General features: G+C 41.9%; 1 long non-coding RNA gene across 1 annotated transcript; it reads left to right on the forward strand.

Moving 5' to 3' along the window:
- The first annotated feature begins 6,364 nt into the window (after positions 1–6,364).
- On the forward strand, positions 6,365–12,595 carry LOC111771558 (uncharacterized). Its single transcript, XR_002805457.2, has 4 exons — positions 6,365–6,512; positions 9,778–9,932; positions 11,115–11,224; positions 11,553–12,595. It is a non-coding gene; the product is annotated as an uncharacterized lncRNA (long non-coding RNA).
- Positions 12,596–15,480: the final 2,885 nt, after the last annotated feature.

A 15,480-nucleotide genomic window follows, 5' to 3' on the forward strand; every position in this document is an offset into this window, starting at 1 on the left:
GGTCAGATTGGTTAATCCAAGCATGTTGGGACCACCAACTACTACAAGATAATGAATTTCCACACAAGGCTGCTTCTGGACAGAATGCTAATTCAGTAACTTGCTCTCTGAGAGACAGGATGTTTTGGTATAGGAAAGGGCTTGTAAACATGAAGTTCTGGGTAAAAATCCTGACTCCACCATTGTTAATTATGTGACCTTCAGCAGAACTTTTTAACCATTCCTGAGACTCCATTTTCACAATGAGTGATGATAATACACTTTCTCACTGGGTAACTCTAAGGATTCAGTGAGCATATTAGTAACAGTGCTGCCTGGCACTTCCTAGATATGGAATAAACTCTAGATCCGAGACATCCTGCCTCCTGCCCTCCTCAAACTTAAAAGCCAAAGTCATTGCCTTTCCAGGAAACTTGCAAGACAGTTTTCTTTCTGTGTAGTTAACTCCATTCTTTCTTCTGGGTAGGAACCCACCTTTTTGGGAGCCAGCGCCATCCCTGGGTCATCCATTCATGTTTTCCCTGGATTTGAGGTCTTGGTGTAGCTTATCTCTTCCTGTTTCACACATAACCCAGTCACCTTTACAGTGAGCACATGCCATCTAACTTTGATTTGCATTGTTGGTTGAATTTCCATATATTCAGTAAGAAACTATTTTTCACTTTGTCTTTAACTGGTTTGTTTTTTTTGCTTCTCTCAACGTTTATTTCTTTGGAGAGAAAACACATCAGTTTCCGCATAGGCATTCCAAGTATCTTCTCATTCAGGTAATCTCCTGACAGAGTGATTGACTGGGAGTTCCTCCCATCCTCACCATCTTTTTAACTCTTTCAGTAGCATCACTTGAAGCAGGATCCATTCTGACTTTGTGGATGGCTCTACTGAGATGGGCTTTCTTTCAAGTGGTAGGAACTAGGACAAGAACCCTTCAGAGAATTGAGCTGTCCAGGTTGATGGGTCCTGTTCTGTCAACTCTGGTGACTGATGGTCTGCCTTTATAAAGAGTTCAGATCTCAAAAGACTGCAAAACTTGGTAGTCCTCGTGAATTTCTCAAAGGTGAGAGATGGACAGGAAGAAGGAGATATTTGGAGTATTATATTTACCCACTGGTCCTACCAAATTGGCCAGCACTACATAAAAGCTTGTGTTCCAAAGAGAGTAAGTAGTAGCAGAACTGTCAAATGGCTACTCCAGATTTCAGATCTTAACCTTGGGCCAAAGCTGAAAGATTTGGGGAGGTGATTGTTTACTTGTTTGTATGCTGGTCGTTTCTGTGGGCAAGTGGCTAGGGAGCATTCTCTGTTACTGTCCCACCCAGATGAGCTTGAGCCAAGGGTTTTAAGGGGACAGGACTGTAGAGTAGAGCATTGCAGGCTCCTTAGGCCTCAAAGATGGTAGGGGCACACCACGCAGCTTTTTCATATAGATTATCAGTCTTCCAGAGTAGTATAGGTTGCGAAGGCACAGATAACCAAACTAGCCAAAAAAAGAAAAACCCAAACAACTAAAAAGGGGTCATTTGTAGGTATCTTCAGCCAAACTAAGCCTGATAGTTTTAAGGCATCCTTTTCCCACCAACATTAATGGAAGACCAAGGAAGTGGAATTCACTGGATTTGAGAATAGGCAATTATGCGTTTCTGTGGTTGCAGCAAATTCAGGGGATTGAGCAGAGGAGAAATTGTAGAGGAGAACACAACCATGTTGAACCTGCTTGACAGTAATGGGAACCAAGGCAATGCTGGTTCTTAAGAGAGGCGATAGGGGAATGTGCACAAATACTGAGCTGAGAGTTGGCCAAGAACATGAGGGATTTTGCATCTGTGACAGGAAGGAAGAGGAAGTTGCTGAAGTACGTGGGAGGAAATGTAGGACAGGGTGGTTGAGTATTTGGTGGTAGGGTAAAGAGAGGGCAGTTTTAGATCTTGGTAAACAACATGGATGATTGAGAGAGAAGTGGGAGGACAATATCTTAAAGCTTTGGGTTCAGCTTGTGTAAGTGGAACTTCCAGGTAGATATATAGTTAAAAGGAAGTACTTGATGGTTGAAATAGAGGATGGAAACTGCTGAGAAGTGTGACAGTAGAGGCTGTGTGTGAGTAATAAGACTGAATGAATAAATGAATCTTCATTGACATTGGACGGCATGGTGTTCAGTGAAGAGGGTGATGGCTGAAATCTCAGATTTCATACACTGTAGGGTTACAAACAGTGGACCCAGGCAGTGCAGGATCTATTTCCTCAAAAATACAGTACCCTGGTTAAAGAAATCAGGAAGATGAAGTCAGAGCATAGCTAACCAAATGGAGAGGCAGACATATTTGTGGAACCATTCTTGAACTTCGAGAAGGCTCAGCACAGTAAAGGTGGCAATTCTCCCCAGAGAAGAAGATAGGGCAGGGACCTGAAATAGGCAACTAGATGAACAGGGAGCTTCTTCTAAGGAAAGGAGCTATGTTTGCCCATTTGTTTTTAGAGAAATTGAGATTGGTGTGAAAGGAGGGGATCAGGACCATGAGCTTAGAGAGTATATTTGGTAGGCAAGGGGGAAAAGATAAGTGGAAGGAAAAGATAGTTGAGGTTAAGTTCCAGAAAAAAAATGGAACCCAGATAGTTAGATTTGTATCTAAAGGAGGCCAGGAGGGCAAGATTTTGCATTTATTCAAGTAAGCATTATTCAAAGGGCAGCAGAAACTTAAGAAGAGTTCCTGATCTGCAGAGTTTGAAAGAGGCAGGGTAGAGAGTTTTTGGCGAAGGCTCTGCATGGAGATTCAATTTTGATTGTGAGAGAAGGGTCTCACCCAGCAGTCAAGGTAAAGGTTAATCAACACAGGAATAAGCTCATGGTGTGTGCACATATGCAGCTACAGAAGAATCCAGGTATGTGGAAGGATCTATGGTAGCTTAATAAACCTAGAGGATAAAAATGTGAGCAGGGATGATGTAAGGGTGGGTGGGCAAGGAATAGGGAGCGAGCCGTGTTTGGGACATTTGTCCCTCACTGGCTAGATGTTGAAGAGCAGTAAGGAAGGGGCATGGGTCAGGGTTTGCTAGGCTGACTAGCCTCGTACTTGGTGTAAGATTTCAGTATTCTCTCCCAGTCTGTCCATCTGTCTATGTGTCTCAAATGCCACAGACACATGCAAAAGCTTTAGATATGTCCTTCTGGGTTTATGTGTTAGGAAGATTACTCTGGTGGTACTAATTTGGGCCAAAAAATGAGGGGACAGGAAAGAAGAATGCCTGAGTGACCTGCCCAAGAAGCTATAGGTCATGGGACAGAACAGAGACATTGAAGGCCTGAACCTGGACAGCAGCAATAGGGTCAGAGAGGAGAGAATGGCTGAGTGGCATGGCACTGGCTCTAAGAAGCACTGCCAGAAGCCATGGGACTTTTAGATGTGGCAGGCATGTTGGAGGTGGTGATATGTTCACAAGTCAGACATCAGTGCTGGCAAGATTTCTGAGCAGGCAGGTGGCAGAGTTGTGGTGCCTTTTGGTGGGATGATACTCAAGAGGACGAGTAGAGTCTTTCTCCAAATTTTTTATCTCTGAGAACAGCATTCAAGCTGCCTTTTATTTTCTCCTACCCCTCTCCTCCATTTATCTCAAGACATTTTGTAAGCAATTGGTTTGGAGTCCTTGAGCTCATGTAGTCTTCCATTCATCCATTATATTCTTGATCTTTCATAGCCTTAAGCTTGCCTAGATGCAGGAGCTAATCCAAACGTCAATCTCTGATCTGATCTTTGGCCCCACACAGAGACTGGACCCCATGGTAGGAACTGAGGATTGAGCATGGAGCAATCTCCTGTCCAGAGAGTTCTAAAGTCATGGTGAAGGTGATGAGTGGGAGAGATGGAGATCGGGCGACTGAAAAGTAGTTGGATTTCCTGCAGATTGTTGAGGTTACTCCAGTGGTAGGCATTTTGGTGTTTAGCCCACCTGGCAGTTCCGCCTATAAGAGAGTCAGCCTTGTACTTACTGAAGCTCAAGGTCTAGGTCCCCAGCAAATTGGGCCTCTCCTCGACAAGAGGACTTGAGACTAAATCCTGAGCAGTTTGGTCCTCTTAGAGTTAGTGGGAAGTTAAAGTAGTAGAGTTTGATATTAGGAAAGCCCACAGAGGTTGGCTTTTGCAGGAGTACACTTAACAAAGGTGCAGTGTTAAAAAGTTTTTGCCTGTCTTGGGCTTGGATCTTCAAAGTACTGCACACCTGGCGAGTTGATTCCACCTAAAGGTTAGATTCAGAGCTTTGTCAGTGGTGTGGCTAGAAGGTTTACAGGTGTTACACCCATTTGATGGTTAGCTATGGAGTGTCTTCTGTGTTTCACAGCCAAGAGGTAATCTGTGGTTTGTTTCAAGGACCGAGATGCATTGTGGAACTTGGGTTAATGGTTCCTGAAAGACCTTCTCAGAGGGTGGAGGGAGGCCACTTGGAACTGGAGCCTCCTTTAGAGAGAGATGGAGCTTCTCATGTGGTGAATAATGGTGACTTTTAGGCAGTTAAAGGCAAGTGACCTTTGTGTCCAAGGCTTCAAGTTTGATGCTGTGGTGGAGAAACAAAGAGATGGTAGTGTTTCTGCCCATGCAGAAATGGTTGGTTAGTGAGACGATCTGTAAAACATACGGGAGAACAGAGGCTTTTTGTGTGTTTGTTTTGTTTTTGCTTTGTCTCTTCTTCTAACACTCAAGCAGCACTGGCTAGTTGATATGACTCTGGTAGCCCTGTTCCCAACTCTTCTGAGCAAGTACATCATGAAAGTTACGTATAGAAAGAGTGGAGGGTGGCAGGTAGATCAAAGTATGAACAGCTGTCCAGTTAGTACACATCAGTAGAGTTTCATTGGACCTGTCTTAGCCTGGGATATTTGGATTTGTGAGTCAGGGTGGAAAGAGGGTGGGGTTAGCTTTTGCTGGAGGTACGTTAGAGTTACCCAAATAGGATTAACAAGATGGTTCAGAACATCACATCCCCAAAAAGTGCAAGGCGACTGGATGATTGAATGCATTCAGAGGGCAGAAGGTCATGTTGTCATTAAGTTGGAGGGGCAGAGCTAGAGAGGCCCAAATGTTATTTTGAATAGGGGGCAGTCAGTCTGACAGGGATCTCAGTAACTGTTTGTAGAGCCATTTTAGGAGTTTCAGAGTTCTCCTTTCTAGCCATCTGGGACAGTGGGTTCTGTAAATTTAGCATTGAGGACACCTCAAGGGACTGAGAATGCCCGCCAGCAGTTTAGCACTAAGTTTGCCAAATTAATACTGCATTATTGGTCAGTGTATGGAAGCCCTGGGTTAGGTACTGTGAAAGGCTGGGAATGCAAAGATGAGGAGAAGGAAGAGGGAGAGGTATTCATGAGGACCTAGGCAGTGTCTGGCATTTTACATTGCCAGGGACTTGTTCATGATTGGATAAGAGTGAAACGTAATCTGTCCTTCTCCTAATCAGGGATGGGAGAGGGAAGTAGAGAGTCAAGGAATGCAGTTCGGGGCATTTCTCCTTCCATATTTGTCAGTTTTTGCAATTATGTGTTTTGAGTCTATTATAACATGCAAATTAAAACTACAGTATCTCTCTGGAAGTTTTTCCTTTATAGCATCCCATTGATCAGTACTCACATGTTCAGTTGATTGATTTCTTTCTGGTTCTTCAATATCTGCAGATCATGGGTGAATCCTGACAAACCAGAGCTGTGTTCTGTTTTCTTATCCGGCCTCCCCCCGGCTTTTTGCTTAGCCCACCTACGGTTTGATGTAATATTGATATATATCGCTTTCTGATGGTTCTTCCTTCTTGTCCAGCCTCTTCTCTATATAGCTTCCCCTCTTTCTTATCTTCTCTTGGACTGATTATTTTCCAATATTCCAATTTTTTACTTCTTTTTCTTCAATGATTTTAAATGTTAGCCATTTCTGATTCTGTTACTTTAGTGGTTACTGTTGGAATTAACAGCATGCAGATTGAAATCACCAGAGTTCAAAATTAGTCAGCTTTTCTATCCTCTTCTGGGGCATAAGAATACCACATCCTTCTCTCCTTTAACCTTCTTGGGACTTGAAGGGTTTCTGCCCTTGTTCTCGAAAACTATGTTCTTGGATATCATTTTATGTCCCCACCCTTCGTCTCCTCTCTTTTGGGGGCTTCGATTCAACCTGTATTAAACCTTCTCACGTTCGTCTAACTCATCCACTCTTCTCTGCTTTTCATCTTTTAGTCTTTCCCATGGTGAATTCTGTGCATTTTCTTCTCAGCACCCTCCATTTTTCTAATTTTCTCTTCAATTGAGTGTAAATCCATTTTCTGCAGTTCTTAATTTTGCTTACTGCGTTTTCATTCCTAAAAGTTCTTCCTGATTGTTTTTCAGATCTGCTGAGTCACTTGGCCAAGATTGTTTTTGTCCTTGCACATACTTTCAGGGTTGTTCCAAGTTCTGAAGACTGAGCCTGGCTGTTGGTGGCTCTTCATCATGGTATCTTGGTTCCTTCCATGCTGGACACTGCACGTAAAATATGGTTAGTAGGAACACTGTGAGGCGTAAGACAATTCGGCCCTCCTTCCGACAATGATGTGTGTTTGCATCTATCTGGACTCTGGGCTGTGTATCAGCCTGAGACCACTTTGACGGAGGTTTGACATTCCCTGTGCTGGCCAGGCAGTGTGAAAGTCGTTAGGCTTTAAGTCATTAGGAACACAGGATTGTTTTGGGCTCAGATATTTGTGGGAGTGCGGCCCTTTGGGGCCAGCTAATTGTGGGTGGGGTGTTCTATGAGACTGACCTTTCAACCCTGAGACTTAACCCTGGGCTTTGATTTCTGTTCCCGTGTCCCTGAGAGGGCATCAAAAAGAAAGCAGAAAAAAAGGCAAAATCCATTTCCAGGCTCCTGAGTTCCTTTCATTCCTTGTTTTGAGCCTGGAAATTCCTTGCTGTCAGGGCTGGCCTGGGGCATGGCAGTTAAGTTGGCATGTTCTGCTTCAGCAGCCTGAGGTTCACCAATTTGGATCCTGGGCACTGATCTACACACCACTTATCAAGCCATGCTGTGGCAGGCGTCACACACATAAAAAACAGGAAGATGGGCACAGATGTTAGCTCAGGGCCAGTCTTTCTCAGGAAAAAGAAGAGGATTGTCAGCAGATGTTAGCTCAGACCTAATCTTCCTCAAAAAGAAATAAAGAAAGAAATGAAGGAAGGAAGGAAGGAAGAAAAAGAAAGAAATTCCTTGCTGTCTCCTCACCCCTTGGATCCTTTTAGGGGGATGTTTTAAGAATTACTTGTATCCAGTGTTTATAGCTGTTTTTGAAAGCACGAAGGTTGGTCTGAAGTAACCTCGGCCCACCGTTACAGAAACTGGAGGCTGGAGGATGTTTTAGCTGATGTATCCCTCCATTCTTGTTAAATGGGTAGCCCATTTCATTTGCACTATTTCTGCTGAAAGAGAAAAGACTTTCTCTCTGGCCAGTGGCTGTACACAGGTCCAAAGGGTGGCGGGCACTCTAGTTTATTTAGCAAAACTGTATTTCAGGCCAAACTTTATTCATGCAGACCACTGTCAGGGCCACTTTAGGGCTTGTTGAGGTGGAAGCACATATGGACATCTTCTGATAGCCTATGTGTACAGAGTGTTCTTATTACCGATTTCCCAGAGCTGCCTTACGGTCAGGCATAAAGACTATCACTCATAAATTCAAGAATTTTAAAAGGAGTGATTCTTGTCTAGACTCTCAGCTTTCAACTTACATTTACTCATTGCTAATGGACCAAATTCTGAATGCCAGAGGCTTCTCGTTGGAACTTGACACTTAATACAAATTAGTATTTGTGTAGTGTAGTGCCATCAGTCTGTAGTCCCTCTTTGCTGTTAGAAACTGCGACAAACAAGTGAAGTGAAGGAACTGTTATCTAGAGTGTGAATTTGGTTCTGGATAACTAAGCTCTGGTTATTATCCTACACATAGTAAATCCATGATGTTCCCACATAAGGGTTCTGGAAAACAAACAAAAACTCTGTTCACTGTTCATTTGACATAGGCAGAGAGAGGCATTTCTTCTACTCTTGGCAGCTAGATCAAGCCTTGCGTTCTATTACCGAGCAGATGTTTTTTCCCAGGCCTTCCTTATGTTTGTGCTACAGGCATAGTATCAGAAAGTTGTTCTGTAACTGAGGGTCTTGGGTGCTACTAGCTTCACTGTCTCACACAAGGACCTGAAGGATGGGCCAGTTCCGCTGACCTAAGATAGACATTAAACCCTTTTAAAGGCCTTCATGAGGTGTTCTTAGCTTTCAGATAGTGTTCTGTGGACACCTGAGTTCTCCTGGGTTACTTGAACATTAGGAGTTATCCATACCACTTGGAATAAATGTAATACTAAACCTTTTACAAAGTCACTTACGTATTTGTCAACAATTGGTACTCCTTTGACTTTCAGTACACTACTGAGTAGGGAGGCAAAACCTTCTAATTTCTGTGGCTTCTCACATACCAAAATTCATATAGATTCAGCTGGCCATGGATTTCCATTACCCATCTGCATCTTGGATCAACCAGTGTCTTGGCTTTAGAGTGTTCAGACTATAGAAGTCTGTTTTGGTCACTGTCAGGCCCAACGTTTTTTACCTGCAAGATTGTCCTATTTTTCTTACTTCTTAGAGCCTCAATCTTAAAACTTTCAGATTGAGTGGGGTGTTTTTCCCTTCCCTTCAGTTTTCCAGAGGTTGATAAATGTATTGTGATTTGCCCTTGCTCTATGGTGTGTAATTTTCAACTTTTTCTGGAGTCTCTTAGACTGCTAGATTGTTTTTTGGTGTAAAAGGGGCTTCATTCTGACTTTAGTGTGGCCTCTCCACTTGAAGAAGGGCACATAGGTGGGTTGGTGGTTGACTCACTACTGGCAATGGTTTTGGGGGGAGTTTTTCTTAAAGCACGCATATTCTATGGTAAATAAAACCCTCATGTATAGCCTGTCTCCTGGACTAGGTGGCCTGTGCCCTACACACAGTGCGTTTGTATTATCTTACTATATCCTACTCAGTCTCTTGGGATAGATTAGATTTTGACTTTCCACATAGCCATTAAATTCTTATTTGTGTTTTTGGCTTAGCAGGCATGGGAATAAATCACGTCTTTCAATATGATGCATATTTTCCTTTGTATCTTATACATTTTATTGGCACATAAAAAATAGCAGTTGATTAGAAGAGGTTGTTTTCAAAGAATAAGAAAAAAAGTTGAGGTCAATTAAACCAGTTATGGTAGAGTATCTTCCATATGCTCCTGACAGCCCTGGGAACTTTGGAAGATTCAGTGACTAATCAGTGGTAGAATTGCATTAACCAGAGCCCGATTAAGGGCATTCCATTATTGTTTAACCCCTTCTTGAAAACCTGAATTCCTCTTTAGCCCTCTTTTTAGTTCCCACAACCCCTAGTCACCTTCCCATTCTCCCCATCCACCCATCACCCTTCCTCACCATCTTTGTCCACCCCAAAATGATTATTTATTCAATCTTTAATGAGTTCTTCTTGGACAAAGAATGCAGGGAAAGCTGCTACTTTCAAGAATCTTTGATATCTCCCTTTAGATGTGGCTGCAGTCTAATTCACAAATAATATTCATTTACACAGTAACAAGAGTTCTTGAAACCATGATCTTTGGAATGCTGCCCCCCAGCATCTTTATTTTTTCTTGGTGAACCCCTCTCTATTAATTGGTTTTAAAGGTGGCAGCTGTCTTTTTTTTTAAATGACCCATCTGCATTTTATCTTCCCTTCTCTCTAGGCAATGTGCCTACAGTGATCGGTAGGGCCAACCTCAGCCATGATGTGATCACCAACAGAGAAAGACCTCCTGGTTCCTTTGATATAGTGCACTTGAAGGATGCAAATGGCAACAGCTTTGCCATGAAGATTTACAACATTTTGGTCAGTGGCAAAGTAAGGTCTTTATTCTCTTTGTTCCTTCTAACAAGGCCCACCCTAAAAAGGAAAAAGACCATGCAGTGACCTCTGGGTGTTTATTTGTTTTTTCTCTTTTCCTTCATGTGTGAATGTGCAGACTACAGCAAGCTCTGTCTTCAGAGCCACTGGCCAGAAAGACAGTTAGATATAGGGCACTGCTTGCTTTTTTTCCCCCAGAGGAAGACTTGTCCTGAGCTAACATCTGTTGCCAATCTCCCTCTTTTATTTTATTTTTTTTGGTTGTTGTTGTTGTTGAGGAAGATTAACCCAGAGCTACTGTCCACTGCCAGTCTTCTTTTTGTTTGAGAAAGATTAGCCCTGGGCTAACATCTGTGCCAGTCTTCCTCTTTTTTGTTGTGGGCCACTGCCACAGCATGCAAACTTAACCACTACACCACCAGGCCCGCCCCCAGCACTGCCTACTTTTTGAGGTGATGTGTGTGAAGAACCAGCAGTGTTGTGTAACAACAAATAAAGTTAAATTCAGCCTTGCAGACTTTCCCAGCACTGCACCACTCATGCTGGATTGAGTTGAGCCATAGTTTAAGAGGAAGGGTTCTAATCCTGGTAGCACCTTGCCCTTTGCTTTGCTTTTGTGATTCTGGTGAGTTGGCTGACCTCTCTGAGGCTCCATCACAAATCTCGACAGTGAAAATGGAGTAATGGGAATTGATGCAAGGACTGTAGAAAGGTGATAAGTGAGGATGAGGACATTTAGAAAGCACACACTGCTTGTTACTTTCCTTCCCTCCCTCAAAATGAACTTGGTTTGATGTCTTTCAAGACCGTTTCAGGGAGTGAGCACCTCTGTGGAGTCATGTGGTATCCTCAGATGGGAGGATTACCTCAAGTGCCACTTGGTTCTGAACCTGTGGTTCTTGGTCAGCAGTGGGAACCGTCTCTGCATATCTGCTAGGCCTCTCCCTCCTCTGAACTCTTAACAGCCCTGGTATGTGATTGAGGAAGGGGTGGGGGATAAAAACAAAAGTAAAAGGTTTTCACCAGCTGAGTAACCTTGGGAGCACCATCTCTCACTTGTGCAACCTGGCTGCTTTTAGGAGTACTGGGTGATGGTGCCAAGGTGGGAGGGAAGTAGGGCTCCTTTTTGGGCTTTGCCACTTGCTAACTCTGGCCACTTCTCTCCTCTTAACACCTCAGTTTGTGTCTTCCGACGAAGGTTGAGGATTGCGGGAGTGAATGAACAAATGCATGTGAAAGCCCTGTAAAACCAGGCGTACGAGGAGTACGCAGTTCTCCACTTCAAAATTGTAAGGCTCCGAGGCTGTTGGCCTTGTCTTTTGCGGCACTGTTAGTGCGTCTCAAGAGAAAGGTGCTCATCCTATGTTTGCTAGCGTATGATGTTGCTTGACACAGAGTAGAAGCAGGAAGACCTGTACGTTCAGCAGCCTAACATGGGGAGTGGAAGGCGGCTGGCTGTGAGGGGCAGATGTCTTCTCAAGTAATACGTATAGCGAAATTTCAGTTTGGTGGCTTCCATTAGCTGGTCCTTAGGTAAGGACTGGTGAGAGGCTTTGCTTTGGAGGGTGACTTCCCTCTTTCCTTTATTTACTTACTTTACCCCCTCCTGTGTTGCAGGGTAATCAACCTTGGATTTCCCTGCCCAGGAGAAAGGGCATCCCAGGATAACATTGCTGAAGAAAGACCACGAGGCTGACCGCTAAACAGAACAGTGGCTAACTGCAGTAGGGTAGACCTTCTTTGGTGAGATAAGCACTGAATTCTAGTTTCCTAATGTGGTTTCTTTCTTGCGGATAATAGTGGTATTTACAGGACTTTGAATTTTTATCACGGTGCTCGCACCATTTTGGGAACATTAGGGATACCACCTATACTTCCTCTGCCCCTCCAGGAATAAGCCTTTCTTCCATTTTTGCTTCTCTCACACATGCACCACCACCCTCTCCAAGGGCAGGTCACCAGCAATCACATCACAAAACTGTCCAAAAAAAGCCACATGTGCCATGTGTGGCTGCCTGGAGAGCTAGCATTTGTGGAACCTCAGAGCCATAAAAGAAAAAGACATGTACTCATGGGTTAGGGGGAGACTAAAATAATCATTTTTACTTGCTTTATCAGGGGCATTCTTAAGTGAAACTTGCTTTTACTTATTTACTTAGTTTTACTGAGAATGTGTGATAGTGAAGATTACGAACAGGGACAGGAACAGTGCGGTGCTGCTATCTCAATCCTTCCTTGATGGAGACCTCGAAGTCTCAGGACAACCTGCGCTCTCGCACCATCAGGTGCAAGTAAGCATCAGCATGGTGGAAAGGGCAGATAGCATTTTAGTACTATCAAAATAATTATTTTACTTCCTTTATCCCTGGAAAAGTTCTTGGGGTTACAGTAATGGCATTTTAGTAACATCTAGAAGTTAATATTCTTCGAGTAGCTGCTGACATCATAGGGAGAAGATCAAGAAGACATCATGTACATCTCAGGACACAATACAACTCATGAAGAAATTATGTGTGTGTGTGTGTGTGTGTGTGATTACATATATGAGTATGTTCTGAATGCTATCAGGCAGATCCAATAATATGTAAGAAAGAAGAGACACTTTAAAGGACACCATAGCATGGACAAACCGCACAGCAATAAAAATGCATTGAACAACATGGAAGAGTGTCACTGAAGTGTTTTGGAAAGAAGGAAAGTAAACTCAAAATTAGTTCTATTTCTACAGTACTTAAGAGCATGCGAACTAATCTGTGGTGCTCAGAAGATCGAATAGAGTTTATCTTGCAGTGGGGATGAGAACCACATTGTGGAAGGAGACTTGGGATACTAGAAGTGTTCTCAATCTTAACTTTTGGTGAGTGGCCCAGTATGTGACACTGGTAAAAAATTCATTAAGCTGTAAGCGTTTAGGTTTTATATTTTGTTGACTATGTTATGCCATCATTAAAAAAATTAGTCTTTGGTGAAAGAAGAAATGAGGTTGCCTCTCGGAGAAGGGCATAATGCAGGGTGGCTTATGATTAGTAAATGGGTGTGTGGAAATTATTGAGCTCATATAGTCCCAACTTCGTCGGAGTCATCATTATGCAGATGTATATACTTTTGTCACAGCTGGAGCTGTGTTATTAAAAGAAAATGATAACGCACAGAATTGTTAGAAGAAGCAGGCTAAATGCTAACAAGCCTGGAGCAGTGTCCAAAACCATGATATAGAACCATTCAGAGACAAAGTCTGTTCTTACTTTTGCTCCACAGAGCGCAGGAACCTAGTATTTCACTTGCTGATGTCAAAATCAGTGGAACATGTTGGCTATGACAAGACACTCAGCTGCCCCTGACACCACCCATGCAACACTGCATAATCCCGTGTTGAAGTCTCAAATATGTGTCTGAATGTCAGTATTTACATCACATGGCTTTGTCCTAATTGTAATGGAGGATTGGTATTAGTCTCTCATTCCTACTTGGTAAGGTAGTAGGGCACATCACATTGCAATTTCTCCAAATACTTAAATGATGGTAAATAATCACGTCATATTTGCCCTGTATATTCTCTTTTTGAATTTACATGTCTCTATGCATAAAAGAAAACTTGCTATTTTCAAGAGTGTAAATGTATGTAGTTTTAAATTTGAAAAGTTTTCTTGGCATATGTTAACGTTAGAATATTATTTTGGCAAAGACAAATACAGTAGCATAAATGCTAGATAAAAATACACGTATGGAAAACCATTGTTGCTTTTTATCGTTTGGTTTATGTTTTAGACGAACCCAGGAGACTCAACAATGAAATACTGTTGAAAATTAGTTTGGGGTATAAGAATAAACAACAATCTTAAAATATTCATGGACTCTGATAAAGTAAAGTATATGGAAAATACTCTTCTAATTAGTTTAATGTGTAATTAATGATGTTGCAACTGTTCACCAGATTAATATTTTTGTTGAGCAAATCAAAGGTTGTAATAGGACTTCATGCATTTAGTTCTATTTATCTTTTAAAAACCAATATTACGATCTCTTGGTCTTTTGGTTGTTGTATAAACATATTTACATGTATTTTGATGTGAAAATCAAGTCAGAGAATTATAGACACACAGCATTAGAAAATTAAAAAACTGGGGGGCCCGCCCGATGGCGAGGCAGTTAAGTTTGCACGTTCCACTTCAGTGGCCCCAGGTTTGCCAGTTCAGATCCCCGGAGCAGACGTGGCACCACTTGGCAAGCCATGCTGTGGCAGGTGTCCCACATATACAGCAGAGGAAGGTTGGCTCAGGGCCAGTCTTCCTCAGCAAAAAGAGGAGGATTGGTGGCAGATGTTAGCTCAGGGCTAATCTTCCTCAAGGAAAAAAAAAGAAAAGAAGAGAAAAAAACTGGTTTTGAGTAAAAATTATTCATGCAAACGTCTTATTAGTCCTGCTAGGTTTATTGAGAATGGCCATTGAAAAAAATTGTTTATATGCTGTTTAGACATGTAGCAGATATAGAGAAGCACATATGTCCCTTATGTGATTTACTGCTGAGGTTATGTGTCTATCTCTCTGCCAGTCAAATGCAGTCTTGTAGCAATTGCTGCCTTGCTGGACTTTTTATGAGAATTTAATTAAGTATGTAAGTCAAGAATGAAGTTTGACTAGAATCAGTCATTTTCAAAATATGTTAAATCTTTGAATTCGTAAGCATGATATATCTCCATATTTTTCACTGTTGTAGTTTTCAGCCTAAATGTTTTTACATGATTTGGTGGATTTACACATATTTCTTTCTTTGTTTTTTTAGCCTCTTTTAAACAGTGTATTTTTAATTTCAATTTCTATGTGTTTAGAAATGTAACTTATTTGTGTATGTTGATCTTGTATCCTGTGACTTTGTTCAACTGACTATAGCAGTTTCTTGCTGTTCCTTGAGATTTTGTAAGTATACAACCGTGTCATCTGACGATAAGGACAGCTTTATTTCTTCCTTTCTGATCTCTGTGCTTTGTCATAGTGACGTCACTAGAACTTGTCGGACATTGCTGAGTAAGCAGTGATGGCAGACTGCTTTGTCCCTGTTTTCTCAAAGAGATTGTATAGAATTGAATTGAATTGTTAAAATGTTTGGAGGATTCTTGTAGTTTCTATAAGATGTGTAGAATTTGTAATTCTTTAAATGGTTGGTAAAATTCTCCAGTGTAACTATCTAGGTCTGGAGATTTGTTTCAAAAGTTATAAGGCTATTTAAGGATCTGTTTCATATTGGAGGAGCTGATGTTGGAACTGCATGTTTTCCAAAGAACTTTTCCAAGTCACCTAAGTTTTGAAATTTGTGTGCCTATAATTATAGTATTCTCTTTATCTTTTTCATATCTACAGGGCCTGTAGTAATATGCCGTTTGATTCTTGATACTGGCAATGTCTCCCTCTCTCTTTTTTCTTTGTCAGTCTTGCTAGAGGTTTGCCAATTTGATTGCTCTTTATAAAGAGCCAGCTTTGTTTCATTTCTTTTTCTCTATTATTTTTCTCTTGTGTATTTATTCCTTTTTTATTTTCTGCTTTTGTCT

The sequence above is a fragment of the Equus caballus genome, chromosome X (assembly GCF_041296265.1).
Source record: "Equus caballus isolate H_3958 breed thoroughbred chromosome X, TB-T2T, whole genome shotgun sequence".
NCBI lineage: Eukaryota > Metazoa > Chordata > Mammalia > Perissodactyla > Equidae > Equus > Equus caballus.